Source organism: Amblyraja radiata, chromosome 19, assembly GCF_010909765.2.
Source record: "Amblyraja radiata isolate CabotCenter1 chromosome 19, sAmbRad1.1.pri, whole genome shotgun sequence".
NCBI classification, from domain to species: Eukaryota; Metazoa; Chordata; class Chondrichthyes; order Rajiformes; family Rajidae; genus Amblyraja; species Amblyraja radiata.
In genome coordinates this window covers 46,189,563-46,213,531 of record NC_045974.1, presented here as the reverse complement: position 1 = coordinate 46,213,531, position 23,969 = coordinate 46,189,563, and the positions used below count along the sequence as shown (strand labels likewise).

The 23,969-nt window shown below is 45.5% G+C and overlaps 1 long non-coding RNA gene across 1 annotated transcript; it reads left to right on the top strand.

The window, feature by feature from the left end:
• Positions 1-366: 366 nt before the first annotated feature.
• Positions 367-8,020, top strand: LOC116984189. Its single transcript, XR_004414909.1, has 3 exons — positions 367-492; positions 7,648-7,652; positions 8,009-8,020. It is a non-coding gene; the product is annotated as an uncharacterized LOC116984189 (long non-coding RNA).
• Positions 8,021-23,969: the final 15,949 nt, after the last annotated feature.

Here is a 23,969-nt window from a genome sequence, read left to right as displayed (position 1 = left end):
TAACGTTTCGGGTCGAGACCCTCTTCAGTCTTAACCCGAAACATCACCCATTCCTTTTCTCCTTGGATGCTGGCTGTGCCTCTGAGTTACTCCAGCACTTTGTGTCCTTTTTGTAAACCAGCATCTGCAGTTCGTTGTTTTTAAACCATTCTGGTTAACCATCTCTGCCCCCAAAGCCTCCACATCAGTCCTGTAATGGAGTGACCAGAACTGTATGCAATACTCCAAATGCTACCTGACCAATGTCCGGTTTCGGCCCGAAACATTGCCTATTTCCTTCGCTCCATAGATGCTGGCGCACCCGCTGAGTTTCTCCAGCACTTTTTGTCTAACTTCGATTTTCCAGCATCCATTCCAGCTCCAGCAGTTCCTTCTTCAACACAATGTCCTTTAAAACTGCACATGTACATTACTCTCTCCTTCTCAACATTTTTATCTCCTTATTTTCTCTCACCTGTGTACCTTACTCCACTCACCTGCCGATCACCCCCTGTTAGAAATTTTCCAACAAAGACTATTACAAAAGCTGAGGTAGAAACTGATCTAACTTTATTGTGAGAGAGAGAGTCACACAGAGCACAAGTGTCTGTGGGAGTCCTCTCTGTGCTAATGCTGAAGAACATCTCTGTTATACATTGGTTGAAACCAGTAAGCGTCCAGACACATGGTAATTAACAAGGAGACTCAGAATTAAAAGGAAATAACATTTAGCTGTGGAATGTTTCGCCGGAGCTAGATTAGCAGTTTACACCGGCCAAGGCCCCTTCACATTGCTCCCAATCTCTTGGCTGAAACCTGTTAATTGCTTGTGCCCTAGGCAGTTTCGGTAATCGATCTAGTACAGACACAGATAGAATACACAAGGTAATAGACACATACATTTTTCATCATTTTCCTCCTGTTTAAACAAATTTACTGAATTATAATCTAAAACAAATTTATGTCCTTCGAGTTGAAGTCCCCAAGTTTCTTCACGGAACCACAGGTTCTCTCGACTATCTGTAGTTCGATCATTCTTGCGGATTCAATCAGTCAGGAATGTTTCTCCCAAGTCAATTTCATTGCATTGTCTTTCTTCTGCTTTGGTTGGTATCAGTTCGTATAACATAGTCATTTCTTCGTGAGGGCCGTTTCAATCAGCCGCTGGGCTAGTCCTCTCACACAGGGGATGATGCAGCAGCCCAGGCAGATTAGTACTCTGCAATGACTGAGAGCGGTTAGAGCAGAAATAAAAACATTTTCCCATTTCCCGAACCATGAGTCCAGGAACCCTGTCCAGGAGGTGACGACTCCTGAATTCTCAGCCAATTCCTCTGCCAGTGAAGTGAGTCCAGCCAGGGGCCCTGGAGACCGACCCATCAGGTGCGGTATTATTGGGAATAAAGGTACAACAAGATGATCCGAACATTACACATACTCCTCCCTTGTCTGCTAGTAGCATGTCTAAGGCCATTCTATTCTGCCAGGTCCGATCTAGTTGTTCGGCTAACCCCTTCACAGCATCACTTGTGTATACTTCGCATATGCTGTGGTGATTAATGCAATTCCACTCAGAATAATCAGCCCCCATTTCATGGTTTCGGAGGCGTAGGTTTCCGATCGTTACTGGACCTATACAGGCCGTCAGCCGTCGTCGGTCCCCCTTTCTCCTACTCTGAAGCTGGGATTTTTACTCTTTTGCAGTGTGTGATATGTACCCACGTTGGCCTTTCGGCAATTCTTACCGCAGTGGGAGTAGTAAGTAGTACTTGATATGGACCTTCCCACCGAGGGCTTGACCACCTTTTTCTTTTGATAATTTTTACGAACACCCAGTCTCCGGGCTTTAATTCCTCCACGAGATTCCCTTCTGCTTGGTCAAGACCTGTTAAACCTGATCAAGTGGTTTTCGGACTTTGCAAACCTGGGTACAGCTGGCCGCTTTCCTTAATGGTTGTTTTTTGTTCCAGTACGGGGGTTGTAGCACTTGTTGAGTCCGGTCCGACGGATTCTTCCGCCGTCGCCGGTGGCAAGGCCACCCCCTTTTTCTCCGGTGTGTACGGAGGGGGGGCACTCGCCATACCCGGTGATCGGTGGAAGACCTCGTTGTCCCCCTTCTGGAGGAATGCGTTTGTCGATTGTTCGTTTTTGGTAGGTTGTTCCTTCTCTTTTTCCTTTCCGTCTCTCCTATATCTGGCTTCCTCAAGCCACAGATGTGCTTCATGGTAGCCCAACTTGTCTTTATCCTTCCTTCTTTTTGTTGCATTTTTGGCAATAGCAGACATTAATTTACAACAATCATCAACAAGTAACTTACCACTAAAATCATACCTTTTTTTCCACATGTTTAAGTACTTACAGTTACGCTTACTTTGTATAAACATACATTTCTCATCACCTTCAAAACCTTTCGAATTTATCGAGCCCATTCTGATTCCCTCCTCGAGACCTACGACTATACTTTTTCCCTGTCAAGTCCAACTTGACTCTGAAGTCCCAGACTTCTTACCTTTGGCGACCCTGTCGCCGGAGTAGTCCAACTACTCCCTTCAATTATCCCCGACAATTTTGTACGTCGTTTCCTGGTCTCCGAGAAAGGTAACAAAATACAACTCGGCAAAGTCAAAATTACTTAGTTGGGGCCCCACTATCTACGGAACGTTCAGCACTACCTCCGGCGTGTCGGTTTGGCCCCGTCACTCTGCCCCGGCATCCGTAAGGAACCTTAAAATGAGCGCTCTTGGTTCCCTTGGAAACCGGCAACAGAGCTATTGGGGCCAATTATGTTAGAAATTTTCCAACAAAGACTATTACAAAAACTGAGGTAGAAACTGATCTAACTTTATTGTGAGGGAGAGAGAGTCACACAGAGCACAAGTGTCTGTGGGAGTCCCCTCTGTGCTAATACTGAAGAACATCTCTTTCATACATTGATTGAAACCAGAAAGCGTCCAGACAAATGGTAATTAACAAGGAGACTCAGAATTAAAAGGAAATAACATTTAGCTGTGGAATGGTTCGCCGGAGCAAGATTAACAGTTTGCTAGCTATGCGATTGCTCCCAATCACTTGGCTGAAACCTGTTAATTGCTTGTGCCCTAGGCAGTTTCGTTAAGCGATCTTGTACAGACACAGATAGAATACACAAGGTAATAGATACATACATTTTCCATCACCCCCTCACTGTTAACATAGTGTCAGTGTGAAGAATGGTCCCGACCTGAAATGTCACCTCACCATGTTCTCCGCAGATGCTGTCTGACCCACTGAGTTACTCCAGCACTCTGTGAGATGTCACCTATCATGTTCTCTACAGATGCTGCCTGACCCGCTGAGTTACTCCAGCACTCTGTGAAACGTCACCTATCCATGTTCTCCACAGATGCTGCCTGACCCGCTGAGTTACTCCAGCACTCTGTGAAACGTCACCTATCCATGTTCTCCACAGATGCTGCCTGATCCGCTGAGTTACTCCAGCACTCTGTGAAACGTCTCCTATCCATGTTCTCCACAGATGCTGCCTGACATAGAAAACATAGAAAATAGGTGCAGGAGGAGGCCATTCGGCCCTTTGAGCCAGTGCCGCCATTCATTATGATCATGGCTGATTGTCCCCTATCAATAACCCGTGCCTGCCTTCTCCCCATATCCCTTGACTCCACTAGCCCCTAGAGCTCTATCTAACTCTCTCTAAAATCCATCCAGTGACTTGGGCTCCACTGCCCTCTGTGGCAGGGAATTCCATAAACTCACAACTCATGGGTGAAAACGTTTTTTCTCACCTCAGTCTTAAATTACATTCCCTTTATTCTAAGGCTGTGGCCCCTGGTCTGGACTCGCCCAACATTGGGAACATTTTTCCTGCATCTAGCTTGTCCAGTCCTTTTATAATTTTATATGTTTCTATAAGAATCCCCTCATCCTTCTAAACTCCAGTGAATACAAGCCTAGTCTTTTCAATCTTTCCTCATATGACAGTCCCGCCATCCTAGGGAAGAATCTCGTGAACCTGCGCTGCACTGCCTCAATCACAGGGATGTCCTTCCTCAAAATAGGAGACCAAAACTGTACACAATACTTTAGATGTGGTCTCACCAGAGCCCTATACAACTGCAGAAGAACCTCATTATTCCTATACTGAAATCTTGTTATGAAGGCCAACATTCCATTAGCTTCCTTCACTGCCTGCTGTACCTGTAAACCAACTTTCAGTGACCGGTGTACAAGGACGCCCAGGTCTTGATGCACCTCCCCCTTACCTAACCTAACCCCATTGAGATAATAATCTGCTCTCTTATTTTTGCCGCCAAAGTGGATAACCTCACATTTATCTATATTATACTGCATCTGCCACGCATCTGCCCACTCACTCAACCTGTCCAGGTCACCCTCCTAACATCCTCTTCACAGTTCACACTGCCACCCAGCTTTGTGTCATCCGCAAACTTGCTAGTGTTGCTCCTAATTCCCTCTTCCAAATCATTAATATATATGGTAAACTGTTGCGGCCTGAACACCGAGCCTTGCAGCACTCCACTCGCCACTGCCTGCCATTTTGAAAAGGACCCGTTCACTCCTACTCTTTGCTTCAGGTCTACCAACCAATTTTCTATCCATGTCAACACCCTACCACCAATACCATGTGCTCTAATTTTAGTCTCCCGTGCGGGACCTTATCAAAGGCTTTCTGAAAGTCTAGATACACTACATCCACTAGCATCCCTTCATCCAGTTTACTTGTCACATCCTCAAAAAATTCCAGAAGATTAGTCAAGCATGATTTTCCTTTCATAAATCTATGTTGACTTGGACTAATCCTTTTACTGCTATCCAAATGCCCCATTATTACCTCTTTAATAATTGACACCAGCATCTTTCCCACCACCGAAGTCAGGCTAACTGGACTGTAATTCCCCGCTTTCTCTCTCGTTCCTTTCTTGAAAAATGGGATAACATTAGCTATCCTCCAATCCACAGGAACTGATCCTGAATCTATTTGAACATTGGAAAATGATCACCAATGCGTCAAATATTTCTAGAGATACCGCCCTGAGGACCCTGGGATGCAGACCATCAGGCCCAGGGGATTTATCATCCTTCACTCCCATTAGCCTACCCAATACTATTTGTCACCTAATGAAAATTTCTTTCAGTTCCTCTACCCCCTTAGATCCGCTGTCCTCCAGTACATCTGGGAGATTGTTTGTGGCTTCCTTAGTGAAGACAGATCCGAAGTACCTATTCAACTCTTCTGCCATTTCCTTGTTGCCCATAATAATAAGAGGGAGTTAGATGTGGCCCTTGTGGCTAAAGGGATCAGGGGGTATGGAGAAAAGGCAGGTACAGGATATTGAATTGGATGATCAGCCATGATCATATTGAATGGCGGTGCAGGCTCGAAGGGCCGAATGGCCTACTCCTGCACCTATTTTCTGTGTTTTCATAATTTCACCCGTGTCTGCCTTCAAGGGACTCACATTTGACTTTGCTACTCTTTTACCCTTAACATATCGAAAGAAGCTTTTACTGTCCTACTTTATATTCCTGGCCAGCTTCCCTTCGTACTTTATCTTTTCAGCCTGTATTGCCCGTTTTGTTGTCCTATGAAAGTTTCCCAATCCTCTGGCTTCTGGTGTTATACATCTTTTATTTTAGTTTTATTCTATCCCTAACTTCTCTTGTCAGCCACGGTTGCCACCTACTCACTTAGAATCTTTCTTCCTTTTTGGAATGAAATGTTCCTGCGTCTTCCGGATTATGCCCAGAAATACCTGCCATTGCTGTTCCACTGTCATTCCTGCTAGGATCCCTTTCCAGTCTACTTGGCCAGCTGCCATCTCATGCCTTCATAATCCCCTTTGTACAACTGCATCACTGCCACTTCCGATTTAACGTTCTACTTCTCAAATTGAAGATTAAAACTAATCATATTATGATCATTACCTCCAATCCTTTACCTGGAGTTCTCTTATCATATCTGGTTCATTGGACAACACTAAATCCAGAATTGCCTTTTCTCTGCTCGGCTCCTTTACAAGCTGCTCTAAGAATCCATCTGTTGTTGTTTGTTTTCACATTCTGCAGGAATACATATTCAGTCCATCATGTCTGTTCTGCATTTAATTAAGATCATCACTGACCTAATGTATACATTCACGCAGTTTAAACAGAAAACAATGACTTCCTCAGGGTGCCTAAAATGTGTTGGCAGCCAATGTTGCTTATAAGGTACCTTTGTTGTTCAATTAACATTGTAATGTCGTAAACCATGGAACTAATTTGAAAATAGCAAATATGTGATAATGTACAAATGTGGTGTATTAACTACTTGAAGGGTGTTACGTTTGGGGTAAAGACTGGAAAAGTCACTCAGGAAAACACATTTCTTGCTCTAAAATATGCCAAATTAAAATAGTTCACATCTTCCTGAGACACCAAACACGATTTAATTTAACATTTCCTTTGAAAGTTGGTACTTCAGGTGCAGCATTCTCTCAGTATTGTACTGGAAGTATCAGGCATGACTTTCTGCTTAAATCATTTGGGTAGGACTTTTAAATAACATTTTGTAGTCTATTTTGAAGTACAACCTTCTAAACCAAGTATGAAGGCATCCTTTCAATTTCCTTGAAAAGATCTGACACACGACGTGAAACTGGGTCTGTTTTCTGTGGTCTTTGCTTTAGAAAATAAGCATTGTTAACTATTATTGTTAAAAAGAAAACTTGCAATATTTTGGACTGAATTTTCCGTCTTTAAAGTGAAATCCAACTGCAGAAATGCAAACATACAGATCAGTGTAATAGCTCACTCAGTGAGGGTAACAAGTATTCAACTGGAATTGGTGTTACCTTAAGCTGTTGATCTCTGATGTGAAGCTGGGTCTCGTTGTCCTGAATTTGGTCTTTGATCTGCAATACTAGTTGTTCATTTTGAGCCAGCTGCTCAGTTAAATCAGCCACTGAATACTTACCTGTAGACTTCTGGCACTTAGTGCCTGCAGAATAATTGGTCACTATTAATAACTGCATCATCATAGTGAATCGGACTTTAGAGAAAACAGTATTGAAATATTCAGTGACTTGAGAAGTGCATTAATGTGGAATGCATGGAAGCCAATGCATTTTTTTAATTGCAAGACCATTGCTGCAAAATCCAATCACTCTGGAGACCCTATGTAATTGGCCTCGTTTATTTTAACATGCTCAAAGGCTTTCCCACGATGAATTCTCATATTGAGGGGGAAAAAATAGGATAGACCGACACAATGTGCTGGATTAACTCAGCAGGTCAGGTGATATCTCTGGAAAAAAAAGATGGTTGATGTTTCGGGTCAGGACCCTTTTTTAAATTTGTCGTGGTCTTTTCTTGCTTCCAGATCGACCCCCTACAATCAGTCTAAAGAAGGGTCCCAACCTGAAACTTCACCCATCCTTTTTCACCCAAGCCACTGAGTTTAGTTCAGTTTAGTTTAGAGATACACCGCTTTGGCCCACCCAGTCCGCGCCAGCCAGCAATCCCTGCACATTAACACTATCCTATACACTAGGGACAATTTACAATTATACCTAGCAAATTCACCTACAAACCAGTGCGGGAGGACACCCGAGATCCCGGAGAAAATCCACGCATGTCACGGGGAGAAGGTCCAAACTCTGTACAGACAAGCACCTGTAGTCAGGATCGAACCACATTTCAGGAAAGATGCACTTTTACGGGAGAGGGTGCAAAGCATATTCACCAGGATGTTGCCTCAGATGGAGTATTTAGCTAGGAAGGGAGACTGGAGAGACTGGGTCTGTTTTCTGTGGAGCAGGGAAGGCTGGTGAGGGTATATAAAATTATGAGTATATAGGGTAGATAGTGAGAATATTTTACCATTAGCAGAGCTAGCTATACCAAAGACCATAGATTTAAGGCAGGAGGAGGAAGATTGAGGCATTTAAGATGTTTTTTATGGACATTGCAATAGAGTTGCGGCCTTATGGGGCTTTTTCACGGGGCGACTTGACGCAAGAGTTAACCAGAGTTTAACATCGTGGGAACCTCGTGCGAAAACAGTACGGCATTCGTGGACCACCGTGGCGCTAACGGCAGGTAATCGTGTAACTTGGTGACTCGGGAGAAAATTCAAGCAAGTTTGAATTTCTCCAAGAGTGACTTGTACACTTGTGGTTGAGCATTGCAACATTATATGAACGTAGTGGCCAGTGCGATATCCGTAATAACTCTTGCGGTTACCGTGGGAACTCCTGCGAACGGTGAACCCGGAAGCTGGACAGAGGGGACAGAAGGTCAGTAAAAATTGTCCCACGGCATTGTCAGCTCCAACAAGACGATGTTTTTGGTCGCCTCAGACCAGGAGGATATCTGGCCTAATAGTGGTTGTGGCAATGTGCTGTGGGAACTTCAGCAGTTTCACCAGGTCTACGGAAAGCTGCCAGTCCTGCGCAGTCACCAGGATTCCTGACAGATTCCTGGCTGCTGTGGTTCTTGGCAGCTGCACTCCGGCCTTCACGAAGGTGATCATCTGGGTGGTGGGGCGTTCCCGTCTGCAGCTGCTGATTCCCATGCTGATGGCTTCTGCAATGGGTTTAAGAACCTGGTCGAGACGCCATGTGGGCAACAGCTCAGGATGTGTTCCAACTTCCCTTGGCTGAGAATTGCGGGCAATCTGGAGATTCCGCTTTGCCCCAGATGAAGAGGTTCGATGGGCTTGTCAGGACATCATACACTGCCTTGAGAATATCAGATTTTTGAATTTTTAAGGCAGTCTGGGTGTTTATTATTATTTCCGTCACAATGGTTAATTTTGTAATTAGCTACTGAATTAGGTATCAAATTATAGGTGTTTTTGTGCTTTATCTGATGAGATAAATTACAGGCTTGATTTAAAAAAAAAATCAACATTTTGTAACATTCCTACTGACTGACCCTAATCCTAATCCTAACCCCAGCTCTACATTTGTTACTTATCATTTTTATTTAACAGTTCACATCATAACTTTATAAAGATAAATCAATTCTAAAACAAAATTATCTGCAAGGTTAGCATTACCTTTTTTCCTTGGAAACCTTGCTATTGATTTGATGTAATTCGGAGGCAGCCATGATCCCAGAGTGCTCGCTACCTAGCGACCATGAAACAAAGCAAGTGAATGGTCAATTGGCATCTGACCTCAACGTCAAAGTGCATTGATTGGACAATTACTACTCGGAAAATTGGAGGTTTTTCTCATATTTTAAAAATATGGCTGGTTTTGTTCATGATGAGTTTCACGTTTGATTTATATAATATTTTTACACAATATGTTAAAAATTCAGGTGGTTACGTGATTTGGGTCACGAACTTAAACAAAAAACCACCTTGGCCCACAGCCTAAAAACAGGGAATTATAGACCAGTAGTGGAGGGTGACTTGGACAGGTTGGGGGAGTGGGCAGTGCATGGCAGATGAAGTTTAATGTGGATAAATGTGAGGTTATCCACTTTGGTAGCAAAAACAGGAAGGCAGATTACTATCTAAATGGTGTCAAGTTGGGAAAAGGGGAAGTACAGCAGGATCTGGGGTCCTTGTTCATCAGTCTATGAAAGTAAGCATGCAGCTACAGCAGGCGGTGAAGAAAACGAATGGCATGTTGGCCGTTATAACAAGAGGAATCGAATATAGGAGCAAAGAGGTCCTTCTGCAGTTGAACAGAGCCCGAGTGAGACCACACCTGGAGTATTGTGCGCAGTTTTGGTCCCCTAATTTGAGGAAGGACATTCTTGCTATTGAGGGAGCCCAGCGTAGGTTTACAAGGTTAATTCCCGGGATGGCGGGACTGTCATATGCTGAGAGAATGGAGCAGCTGGGCTTGTACACTCTGGAGTTTAGATGGATGAAAGGAGATCTCATTGAAACATATAAGATTGTTAAGGGGTTGGACACGCTAGAGGCAGTAAACATGTTCCCGATGTTGGGGGAGTACAGAATCAGGGGCCACAGTTTAAGAATAAGGGATAAGCCATTTAGAACAGAGGCGAGGAAACACTTTTTCTCACAGAGAGTTGTGAGTTTGTGGAATTCACTGCCTCAGAGGTCGGTGGAGGCAGGTTCTCTCGATGCATTCAAGAGAGAGCTAGATGGGGCTCTTAAAAAATAGCGAAGTCAGGAGATATGGGGAGAAGGCAGGAACGGTGTACTGATTGTGGATGATCAGCCATGATCACAGTGAATGGCGGTGCTGGTTCGAAGGGCCGAATGGCCTACTCCTGCACATATTGTCCAAAGATCATAGAGGAGCAAGATAGACCACTCCTCGAAAAACGCGTAGTATCACGTGTGTGATTGTCGACGCCATTTTATTGAGCATTTTTTTGGGCTTCCCCCACACTGTCATGGCGTCCTCATGTAAATCTCACCTCACTGCTCCGCTATCAATTGTTCTAATCGTAAATCTAAACGACCAGACCTGTCATTCTTTAGGTTCCCCGATAAAAAAGAAAGGTTAGAAAATATTATTATTATTTTTTGTCGATATTCTGTCGTGAAAATGTTATTTTCTGTTCTCCCATCAACGGTCATTGTGAAACTAGGTTTGTCGGTACATTAGAAAGTTAGTAGACTTATTTTTAATAGATCTTTACTTACCACTATAATAAAGACAATTTTAACACTTCTGTACGTTTTTGGTTTTGTTCTTTGGGTGCAATGGTGGGCCGGGGGGTTCGGCGGTGGCGGCCGCAATCAAAGGTACGAGAGGAGCTCTGCTCTATAATCTTTGGTCGGAATGGGACGGCTGCACGTTATAATGTGCTATCGTTCCACTCCCTCTCCCCCTTCTCCCTCTCCCCCCTTCTCCCTCTCCCCCCTTCTCCCTCTCCCCCATTCCCCCTCTCTTTATGGTTTATGCACATCATCTTACAAGACAAATGAATTAATAGTGATTATTTAAATCAAAGTTGCTTCTGATCCATGAGAGTAAACTTTATTATCTCTAACTTGCCTCTCACTCACAGACACATTCATATAAATATATAAAATATATATACGTTAAATTTAATTTTGTGCAGTGTGTGTTAAAGGGAAACTGCACAATACAATGCAAGGGAAACTACGCAAAGGAGGGGGCTGTTCCCGCTACAAGATACTCGAGCATCTTTGCTTTGGATCAAAGATTATAGAGGAGCTCTATAATCTTTGCTTTGGATCACATCGGGTGGCATACCGGACGTCGCGTGTCGCTTAAAGAAATGGCGGCCGTGACGTTCCGTCACGTACTACACGTCAGTCCATTGGATTTCCGAGGAGTGGTCTATCTTGCTCCTCTATGATCTTTGATATTGTCTATTGTCTATTCTCCAAGTTCGAATCAGGGGAAAACTCGGGAGAACTCGTGAATTACCTCTTACAGTGGGACAGGGGCATAATGTTACTTTTAATTCCTTCATCTAAATCATTAGATTCAATTTATTTCAGTTCCTCCATCACCCTAGATCCTCTGTCCCATAGTACATCTGGAAAATTGTTTGTGTCTTCCTTAGTGAAGACAGAACCAAAGTGCCTGTTCAACTCGTCTGCCATTTCCTTGATCCCCATAATAATTTCACCTGTTTTTGCCTTCAAGGGACCCACATTTGTTTTAACTAATCTTTTCCTCTTCACAGACCGAAATAAACTTTTACTATCCTCCTTTATATTCTTGGCTAGCTTACATTCATACTTCATCTTTTCTTCCCGTATTGCCTTTATAATTACCTTCTGTTGTTCTTTAAAAGTATCCCAATCCTCTTGCTTCCTGTTCATCTTTGCTATGTTCTACGTCTTTTTTAGACTTCCCTTGTCAGCCACGGTCGCCTCTTACTCCCCTTAGAATCTTTCTTCCTCTTTGGAATGAAATGATCCTGCATCTTCTGGATTATTCCCAGAAATTTCTGCCATTGCTGTTGCACCGTCATCCCTGCTAGCATCCCTTTCCAGTCAACTTTGGCCAGCTCCTCCCTCGTGCCTCCAAAGTTCCTTTTGTTCAACTGCAATAGTGACAGTTCTGATTTTACCTTTTCCCTCTCAAATTGCAGATTAAAACGTATCATATAATGGTCACTACCTCCAAATGGTTCCTTTACCTTGAGTTCCATTATCAAATCCGGTTCATTCCACAACACTAATCCAGAATTGCCTTCTCCTTGTCGACTCCAGTACAAGCTGCTCTAAGAATCCATCACGGAGGCACTCGACAAACTCCCTTTCTTGGGGTCCAGTACCAACCTGATTTCCCCAGTCTATCTGCATATTGAAATCTCCCATAGCCATCATAGCATTACTTTTGTTGCATGCCAATTTTAACTCCTGATGCAATTTGCACCCTATATCCAGGCTGCTGTACCTTTGTTACATGCCAATTTTAACTCCTGATGCAACTTGCACCCTTTAACCGGGCAAAGAGACAAGAGATTTAATAAAGTAGACCATACAGAAAAAGTAAGTTCATGGTTTGTATCTAAACTGAACTTCATCAATTGCAAGACAAGGTTGGCATTAGACAATAGGTGCAGGAGTAGGCCATTTGGCCCCTCAAGCAAGCACTGCCATTCAATGTGATCATTGCTGATCATCCACAATCAGAACCCCGTTCCTGCCTTCTTCCCATATCCCCATATTCCGCTATCTTTAAGAGCTCTATCCAGCTCTCTCTATAAAGTTTCCAGTGAACCGGCCTCCACCTGAGACAGAGAATTCCACAGACTCACAACTCTCTGGGAAAAAAAATGTTTCCTCATCTCTGTTCTAAATGGCTTACATGGCTGTCTGAAGGGGGGGGGGGTGCACTGGGTGCGACCGCACCCGCCCTTTTCCCCCCCAGAGTAAGATAAAATCCCCAGATTTTTTTTAAAAAACGGGGCACAATTAGCGTTTTCACTTTGGTGGCAATCGCCCGAAATTCTGGCTCCGGCCACCGGGGAAGAAACAAATGCGCCCATCCGCGCCTGCGCAGTTGGGGAAGCGACACAAAATGGCGCCGTCTATCCGCGCGTGCACAGTGGGCCCGGGCGCGATCAGACTGCCATTTGGACTTCATCCATGCCTCGCGTCTACTGCAGGTAAGTTGTGGAAGGGGGGAGGGAGGGGGGGGGGGGGGGGGGGGGGGTACGGTGTCGCAGTGTCTGCCCGCCCGGTCCAATGTTTCCATCCGCGGCGCCAGAGCCTCGCCATCGGACATCCTGGCGACCAGGAGACTGTCCTCCCGTCGCTGGGCGGGAGCGGCTGTGATCTCAACAACAGACGCCACTGTGGCGGGGCCCAAACCTTCTTCCGCCTGCGCCACCCCCGCCCACCAGCTCATCCCCGCCACCCCCCCACCGCCACCCCTGCTCATCCCCGCCACCACCCCCCCCCCACCGCCACCTCCGCTCATCCCCGCCACCCCCGCTCTAATTATGTTGCAGAGTCTTTGTGCTGTTATCTTGTGAAGTGTGAAGCCTTGTTCAAATTGTTTATAGTACCTGGAAAAATGTTTTTATTCATTTTGTAAACTGTCTTCCTGCGAAAACTTTCTGTCGAAACAATGTAATGGTGAATTTTGTGATTGGGTTCGGGAACTGTCAATAGCTATAATCTAATCAAGATTCAAGAGAGTTTATTGTCATGTGTCCCAGATAGGACAATTAAATTCTTGCTCGAACTTCTTTCGAGCATGAAGGAGAGTTATATAGACCTGCTAGGACCATGTGTCGACCATGCTGCGAGTTTGAGTCGAATGCAAACTCTTCTAAACTCGCAAATTAGGTCCCCGCAGTGGGACAGGCCCTTTAGTTGATCCAGTGCTGGACTCGGTGTTTTACTGACCACTAATCGAGGCCCACCTGGCCCGCCACCCGCCCAAGTACGCCGCCCGCACACCTCCCGCAGCTGGACTCCACCTCTCTCTCCGCCCTACCCCTCTCTCCCCCCCACCTCTCTCTCTCCCCCACCTCTCTCTCTCCCCCCCACCCCTCTCTCCCCCCCACCCACCCCTCTCTCCCCCACCCTTCTCTCTCCACCACCCCTCTCTCTCCCCCACCTCTCTCTCTCCTCCACCTCTCTCTCCCCCACCTCTCTCTCTCCCTCTCTAACCCTCTCTCTATCTCTCCCCCTCTCTCTCTCTCTCCCCCTCCTGTCTCTCTCTCCCCCCCCTTCCTCTCTCCCCACCTCTCTCTCTCTCCACACCTCTCTCTCGTTCGCCCCACCTCCTCTCTCCCCCACCTCTCTCTCCCCCAATCGCTCTCTCTTCCCCCTCTCTCCCTCCTCTCTCTCCCCACCTCTCTCTCTTCCCCCACCTCTCTCTCTCCCCCTCCTGTCTCTCCCTACCCCCCTTTCTCTCCCTCTCCCTCCTGTCTCTCTCTCCCCTCCTGTCTCTCTCTCCCCCTCCTGTCTCTCTCTCCCCCTCCTGTCTCTCTCTCCCCCTCCTGTCTCTCTCTCCCCCTCCTGTCTCTTTCTCTCCCTCCTGTCTCTCTCTCTCCCCGTCTCTCTCTCCCCCTCCTGTCTCACTCCCTCCTCTCTCTCTCTCCCCCTCTTCTCTCTCTCCCCCCTCACCTCTCTCTCCCCCACCTCTCTCTCTCTCTCCCACCTCTCTCTCTCCCCTCTCTCGCACTCCCCCACCTCTCTCTCCCCCACTTCTCTCTCTCCCCACCTCTCTCTCTCTCTCCTTCCTGTCTCTCTCCCCCCCTCCTGTCTCTCTCCCCCCCTCCTGTCTCTCTCTCCCCCTCCTGTCTCTCTCCCCCCGTCTCTCTCTCCCTCCTGTCTCTGTCCCCCTCCTCTCTCTCTCACAACATACAAATATTGTGCCTTCTATAAGAATGGGTGCTAGCGAAGATTTAACTCTGACTGGTTACGAGCATACCCCTGGCTTGTATATAGCGATCATGTGGATGGCGTCTTTTGCCTACATAGAAAATAGGTGCAGGAGTAGGCCATTCGGCCCTTCGAGCCTGCACCGCCATTCAATATGATCATGGCTGATCATCCAACTCAGTATCCCGTACCTGCCTTCTCTCCATACCGCCTTATCCCCCTAGCCACAAGGGCTTCATCTAACTCCCTCTTAAATATAGCCAATGAACTGGCCTCAACTACCCTCTGTGGCAGAGAGTTCCAGAGATTCACCACTCTCTGTGTGAAAAATGTTTTTCTAATCTCGGTCCTAAAGGATTTCCCCTCTATCCTTAAGCTGTGACCCCCTTGTCCTGGACTTCCCCAACATCGGGAACAATCTTCCTGCATCTAGCCTGTCCAACCCCTTAAGAATTTTGTACGTTTCTATAAGATCCCCCCTCAATCTTCTAAATTCTAGCGAGTACAAACCGAGTCTATCCAGTCTTTTTTCATATGAAAGTGTTAACATCCCAGGAATCAGTCTGGTGAACCTTCTCTGAACTCCCTCTATGGCAATAATGCCCTTCCTCAGATTTGGAGATCAAAACTGTACGCAATACTCAAGGTGTGGTCTTACCAAACACCCTGTACAACTGCAGTAGAACCTCCCTGCTCCTATACTCAAATCCTTTTGCTATGAATGCTCACATACCATTCGCTTTCTTCACTGCCTGCTGCACCTGCATGCCTACTTTCAATGACTGGTGTACCATGACACCCAGGTCTCGTTACATCACCCCTTTTCCTAATCGGCCACCATTTAGATAAAAGACCGCTTTCCTGTTTTTGCCACCAAAGTGGATAACCTCACATTTATCCACATTATACTGCATCTGCCATGCATTTGCCCACTCACCCTGCCTATCCAAGTCTCCTTGCAGTCGCCTAGCATCCTCCTCACAGCTAACACTGCCCCCCAACAACAGGAAATCACTTGTCGTCAAGTCAAGGTAAGTCAAGTCTATTTGTCACATACACATACAAGATGTGCAGTAAAATGAAAGTGGCAATGCCTGCGGATTGTGCAAAACAACGGAACAGGTGCTGCTGAATGTATATTGCCATTTGCCACTACTTCTACTAATGCAAGGGCATTCGTTGGCCTTGCCCTGTAAACCAACTCTGGTTCCGCAAATCCTGTCATGCCACCCTACTTTTTGAAAAGCTTCGTACGGGCCTGGCTTACCCCTTATTCTTAAACTGTGGCCCCTGGTTCTGGACTCCCCCAACATCGGGAACATGTTTTCTGCCTTTAGCATGTCCAAACCCTTAATAATCTTATATGTTTTAATAAGATGACCTCTCATCCCTCAAAATTCCAGAGTGTAGAAGCACAGCCGCTCCATTCTCTCAGCATATGACTGTCCCGTCATCCCGGGAATTAACCTTGTGAACCTACGCTGCACTCCCTCAATAGCAAGAATGTCCTTCCTCAAATTTGGAGACCAAAACTGCACACAACACTCCAGGTGTGGTCTCACTAGGGCCCAACTACAAAAGGCCCTCTTTGCTCCAAAACACAACTCCTTTTGTTATGAAGGCCAACATGCCATTCGCTTTCTTTACTGCCTGTTGGACCTGCATGCTTACTTTCATTAACTGATGAACAAGGACCCCCAGATCCCGTTGTACTTCCCCTTTTCCCAACTTGACACCATAATCTGCCTTCCAGTTTTTGCTACCAAAGTGGATAACCTCACATTTATCCACATTAAACTGCATCTGCCATGTATCTGCCCACTCATCCAACCTGTCCACGTCACCCTGCATTATAGCTGCGGTTACAGCACCGAGCCTTGCGGTACCCCACTAGTCACTTCCTGCCATTCTGATAGGGTCCCGTTAATCCCTACTCTTTGTTGACCCTACTAATATACTTTTACTTGAGAGCAACTATGATGAACAGTTTTGGCTCCGGAAATCACTGGGTGGAATAGACAAAATATAATAGGTGCAGGAGTAAGCCATTCGGCCCTTCAAGCTAGCACCGCCATTCAATGAGATCATAGAGGAGAGAAGGTAAATCAAAAATGTCATTGAAATAGAGCACTTCACAAAAGGGAAATCATATATTTATGGACAACTTCAGTCTTCATATAGAAAGGAAACAAAATGCTGAATTCGTGGGAAGATGAATTTGAAATTAAAATGAGTCTGGAAACGATGCATCCAAGACGAATGCTGGAAATTCCCAGCAATTCAGAGAACAATTAAGGAAAGAAAAACAATGTTAACATCTGACATTGAAGTTCTAACAAAGGGTCTTCCTCCTCAAACATTAGTCGTGTTTCTCTTTCCACAGATGACTCTGGATATCTTGTGGAACATGACAGAATTAGCTGGTAGATTCACAACCAAGAATCCTCTGGGAAACCACGTTTAAATGACAGGAATGTACATTGATCTTATAGGTGATGAAGTGAAATTCGAAATTTATATTGTGATTAACTGATTTATTAAAGTCTTTGATGAGGAAATTAGATGAAAGTTTATGACAGTAGGTAAACAATAGTAACTGTTTAAAGGCAAGGGTCAGTTCAGGATAATATCAGTCATTGCAAGGCACCTGCAATGTTTCCTAGATTACTGCTGATAAGAAGGTGGGTGGCAAAACAACTCACCAGATACCCAGAAAATGACATAACAGGAAAAGTTAAAACAAGAAGATAAAGAAAGAATAACATTTCATTGTTCTTCCCACAATGTACCACAACGTTTGAAGTCTGTCCACTCACCTGCCTTCCGAGGTAGTTGAGGCCAGTTCATTGGCTATATTTAAGAGGGAGTTAGATGTGGCCCTTGTGGCTAAAGGGATCAGGGGGTATGGAGAGAAGGCAGGTACAGGACACTGAGTTGGATGATCAGCCATGATCATAGTGAATGGCGGTGCAGGCTCGAAGGGCCGAATGGCCTCCCTATTTTCTATGTTTCCCAACCCCCATCCTTGCCGTGTGTTCATCATCCCCCCTGACCTCCCCCTCTCTGATACCGAACGGTCTGTCCTCAGCAGAAGCTTCGCCTTTGTTCCCCTCAGTCCCCACTCAATGAGTTTCGCGCTCGCCTCCGCATCCAAGCGTTTTCCCATGGGAAGGAGTCCTCACCCCCTAGTGATGATCCCTTCTCCTGTCCCCAACGGACCCCCTGCTCTTGGACCCCCCCCCCCTCATGGCCATTCACCTGCTTTAGACCTTTTTATTTCAAACTGCTGGCGGGAAATCAACTGCCTCAACTTCTCCACCCCCTGTCTCACTATAACCTCTCCCCCCCTGAACGTACAGCCCTCAACTCACTCTGCAACAACCTAGACTGGGTGATCAAACCTGCCGACAAGGGAGGTGCCGTGGTAGTTTGGCGCACTGATCTCTACAAAGCTGAGGCCACTCGCCAACTGTCAGACACCTCCTCCTGCTTACCCCTGGACCATGACCCCACTGACGAGCACCAGGCCATTATCTCCAGCACCATCACTGACTTCATCAACCCTGCTCCCTGCCCTCCCAAGCCTCCAACCTCATCGTTCCCCAGCCCCGCACGGCCCGATTTTACCTTCTCCACAAAATCCACAATCCTGACTGTCCTGGCAGACCCATTGTTTCTGCCTGTTCGTGTCGCACCAAACTTATTTCCACATATCTCGACTCCATCCTATCCCCCCTGGTCAAATCCCTCCCTACCTATGTCCAAGACACCTCACACGCTCTTCGTCTACTTCATGACTTCCATTTTCCATCCCCCATTCCCTTATCTTCACCATCTGCAGTTGTATAGGGCTCTGGTAAGACCACATCTGGAGTATTGCGTACAGTTTTGGTCTCCTAATTTGAGGAAGGACACCCTTGTGATTGAGGCAGTGCAGCGTAGGTCATGAGATTGATCCCTGGGATGGCGGGACTGTCATATGAGGAAAGATTGAAAAGACTAGGCTTGTATTCACTGGAGTTTAGAAGGATGAGGGGGCATCCTATAGTAACATATAAATTTATAAAAGGACTGGCCAAACTCGATGCATAAAAAATGTTCCCGATGTTGGGCGAGTCCAGAACCAGGGGCCACAGTCTTAGAATAAAGGGGAGGCCATTTAAGGCTCAGATGAGAAAAACCTTTTTCACCTAGAGAGTTGTGAATTTGTGGAATTCCCTGCCACAGAGGGCAGTGGAGGCCAAATCACTGGATGGATTTAAGAGAGAGTTTGATAGAGCTCTAGGGGCTAGTGGAATCAAGGGATATGGGGATAAGGCAGGCATGGGTTATTGATTGGGGACGATCAGCCATGATCGCAATGAATGGCGGAATATCCTCCGCCTGCACCTATTTTCTATGTTTCTACGTTTCTATGGATGTCCAGTCACTCTACACCTACATCCGCCACCAGGAGGGTCTTAAAGCCCTCCGTTTCTTCCTCGCCCACAGAACCAACCAATCCCCGTCTACTGATACTCTCCTCCGCCTAGCGGAGCTGGTCCTTAACCTCAACAACTTTTCCTTTGACTCCTCCAATTTCCTCCAAATCCAAGGCGTAGCTATGGGCACGCACACGGGCCCCTGCTATGCCTGCCTCTTAGTAGAGTACGTTGAACAATCCTTGTTCGAGGCGTACTGTGGCCTTATCCCCGAACTCTATCTCCGCTACATTGACGACTGCATTGGTGCTATCTCCTGCACCCATGCAGAACTCACTGACTTCATCCATTTCACCACTAACTTCCATCGGCACTCAAATTCACTTGGACCATTTCCGACATCTCCTTACCGTTTCTAGGCCTCACTATCTCCATCGCAGGTGACAGACTACTGACCGACATCTACTATAAACCCACTGACTCCCATGGCTATCTGGACTACACTTCTTCCCACCCTGCTTCCTGTAAGGACTCTATCCCCTATTCCCAATTCCTCCCTCTACGCCGCATCTGCACCCAGGATGAGATGTTCCAAACCAGGGCATGGGAGATGTCCTCATACTTTAGGGAACAGGGATCCCCTCTTCGACTATAGATGAGGCTCTCACCAGGGTCTCCTCTATACCCCATAACTCAGCTCCAACTCCCCCTCCCCCCACTCGTTACAAAAACAGAGTCCCCCTTGTCCTCACCTTCCACCCTACCAGCCGTCACATACAACACATAATCTTATGACATTTTCGCCACCTCCAACGGGATCCCACCACTTGCCACATCTTCCCATCTCCTCTCCTTTCGGTTTTCGGCTGAGACTACTCCCTCCGTAACTCCCTGGTCAATTCGTCCCTTTCCACCCAAACCACCCCCTGCCCTATTACTTTCCCTAGCAACCGCAGGGAATGCTACACTTGTCACTTTACCTCCCCACTTGACTCCATCCAAGGACCTAAGCAGTTTTTACAGGTGCGGCAGAGGTTCACCTGCACCCATCCAACCTCATATATTGCATCCACTCATCTAGGTGTCAGCTGCTCTACATCGGTGAAACCAAGCGTAGGCTTGGTGATCGCTTCGCCCAACACCTCTGCTCAGTTCGCAATAACCAATCTGATCTCCCGATGGTTCAGCACTTCAACTCCCCATCCCATTCCGAATCCGACCTTTCTGTCCTGGGCCTCCTACATGGCCAGAGTGAGTCCCACTGCAAATTGTAAGAGCAGCACCACATATTTCGCTGGGGTAGTTTACACCCCAGCGGTACGGATATTGACTTCTCCGATTTCAGGAAGTCCTTGCTTTCTCCCTTTTTACCCTCTGCTTCCTAGCTCTCCCACAGCTCACTGTCTCCGCCTCTTTCTTTCTTCTTCCAGCCCCCCCCCCCCACATCAGTCTGAAGAAGGGTCTCGACCCGAAACGTCACATATTCCTTGGCTCCATAGATGCCGCCTCACCCACTGAGTTTCTCCAACCTTTTTGTCTACAACAATTTGATTAATATTTTTAGTGATATGTTGGTCATTCTGATCATAGCCCTATAATAATAATCCTCAAAGCAATACTTTCTTACTTTCACATCCTTTATAATGTCCCAAAGTATCCAGCGAAGTGCCTTACCTAAATTGGGCATGAACCACACTTTCTTCAAACGGTCACTGTCAGTTTACTGGGGAATCAATGTCAGATTCCAATGTCTGTCAACATTCCAGAAGTTAGCAACTATTATTACGGAAAGTAATTGTGATTAATGTTAAAAGAAAAATTAGTTGATGAGCGAACACAAGTCTGTGCTCTTGAACCATAGCCTGAATTGTTCCACCATTGCCCTGGCTACCAATGCACCGTGCCATCACTACAATGCTCCTAATGAAATATGGTTGCTCTGAAGCAATAGATTGGTTACTTTGGACAGGTAATCGTCATCACGGAGCTCCCCTTCTTCTGTGTAAATTATTCTCTCCTTATTTCGTAAATTATAACTTATTTTTTCTGTCTCTTTTGTCATTTCCTCACTTGCAGATCCCAAAGTCTTTCTGGTGGAGACAACTGGAAAAAGAAATCCAAAAATAAACCTAATTACATTGTTTCAAGCCAGATAAGTGGTTGATCTGTAAAATATGGAAGTTAGTTACATAACATGTTCTATGAATTAAATTTAAATGACATGGTGGTAGTCAGATGGTCATTATATCATCTCAATTATTTACTGTAATGCACAGGAGTCACTCATTTTGAGTTTCACTTTTACAAACAGAATTACCTATTGCTCTTTTGATTCTTTTCACCAACACTGTGCCTTCCTTCGTTTCTTCAGTGGCTCCTCCCAAATCTCTTTTGTCCTCCCCTGTATATGACGTGACCTGTGATGAGACATTTTGTTGAAACTGTGATTCTTAAGGACACAAATAAATTGTTTCTACTCCTTCTCGATTATTTCTTCCATTGCATTTTTTAACTGGGATACTCAACTCAACTACTAATAAAAGCAGTAACTGCCTAGTGTGCAATATTTCAGTGAGCTCTCACCTTTCATACTTTACTCAGAAATGAAGTTTGATATTGCCAGCAAATATGGGAAAATGTGGGAACAATTGTCTCTCTTTCAACAATATATATTTGCGAATGTTAGCACCTGACTCCACAGCAGTGATGACGATTTTTCTAAACAGCTGTCAATTCTGTCTTGTAGAAAATAAAATGCTAATGTGGAGCCACTCTGTTAATTCTGTTAACGTGTATTCTCACTTCTCCTTTATGCTGAGAATAATTTCAGTTCTTACCTTTATGACAGGCTTTCCTTTGGTATTCTTGCCATTTTCATTCTTAAGAGGAGGCTTAAAGATTCCGAATCCTTGGGCGGAAAAAGTGACACATCAGTGCTGTTTTAGAGCAATAGTTTGGAAATTCTGGATATATCTAATAACCATATAACCATATAACAATTACAGCACGGAAACAGGCCATCTCGGCCCTACAAGTCCGTGCCGAACAACTTTTTTCCCTTAGTCCCACCTGCCTGCACTCATACCATAACCCTCCATTCCCTTCTCATCCATATGCCTATCCAATGTATTTTTAAATAATACCAACGAACCTGCCCCCGCCACTTCCACTGGAAGCTCATTCCACACCGCTACCACTCTCTGATTGAGTCCCCCCCCCGCAACCGTTCTTGTTTAAAGTCTCCGCAGTAGCCTTTGCAAATCTCCCAGCCAGGATATTGGTCCTCCTCGGGTTCAAGTGCAACCCATCCTTTTTGTACAGGTCCCACCTTCCACAAAAAAGGTCCCAATGATCCAGAAACTTGAATCCCTGCCCTCTGCACCAGTCCTTCAGCCACGCATTATCCTCCACCTCGCTCCATTCCTACACTCACTGTCCCGTAGCACAGGCAGTAATCCAGAGATTGTTACCTTAGCGGTCCTTCTCCTTAACTCTCCTCCTAACTCCCTAAATTCTCCTTTCATATACCGGAAGTTACAGATGTCGTCCAGATGGATTGACCGGCTCCGTGCGTCAAGCCCTATGACCCAGTGACCTTACATGCAACCTATTGTTGCAGCACCACTGAACCAGAGTTTCCCCCTCTCTCTAGTATCCAGTTGCAAAGGATGGTAGAGAACCAGGTATTGGACCTTACTGGTCATTTGGAGGGGATAGTGTTGAATACCCAAGCCATAGTTGATGAAATGGAAGGATCTAACCAAGTACCTGGCTCAGAAAGCACATATCTATTTAGTGTTTATGCAAGGAAAAAACTCATGTCAGCATGCATCATTAGAAAAGGGCAAAACGGGAAAAAAAAGTAATCATATTTTGTACAAACCAATGGCAACCATGGCTTCATAATTCCGTTTCATGTTCTTCTCCCAGTCCATTAGTTCTTCAAACGCTTCCTTGGAAAAATAGCCAACAATGTCGTTGAAATGGTCAGCATCCTGGAAAAACAAACATTGTACCTGATACACTTTGGTGCATAATCTGTAATCATCAGATATTAATTCCAAAACAGATTTTAAAATATCTTTTTTTAAAGTTAATACAGGACATTTCCAGGATAAAGAATCACAATAAAATTAAAGGGTAACTTCATCTGGAAATAAATGAGATATTTCTTCACTCAAAATATAGTGAGTTTTTTTTCTAGGGTTGAAATAAATCAGCTGTTAATTGCATTCCAGCAAGATCAAAACATTATTGATTCCAAGAAGTAATAAACCATATCACAGTAAGAGAGGAAACTGCATTTAAAATGCAGGTCGGGCGTGATCTGCCTGAAAGGTCCAGACCCAAAATGTGGCCCGTCAAAATGTGGCCCGTCAAGATTCAAGATTGCAGCTTCCAGCAAAGTGTCTACATTTGTGGCAATGAAGACAGTGACTACCATGGGCTTCCCCCACACTGAAGTCAGGAGCATCACCCAGTGGCTGCTGCAAAACCACGGTTGTAAACAAGAATACATTGTCAGAGATATTCAGCAAGCCAGGCAGCATCTGTTGAGGGAGAAACGGAGTGAATGTTTCAGGTTAATATTCTTTCCTCACAGTTGGGGAAAGTTGCCAGATGGAGACAGACAACTAGAAGGATGAGGGAGATGGTCTGAATGGCCTCAGTCCCAGATCAATATTAATGTCAGTGATCCACTCCAGAGTCCAGGGAACTCATCCACTCCTCACTGACACCAATCCCCGGGGCTGTGG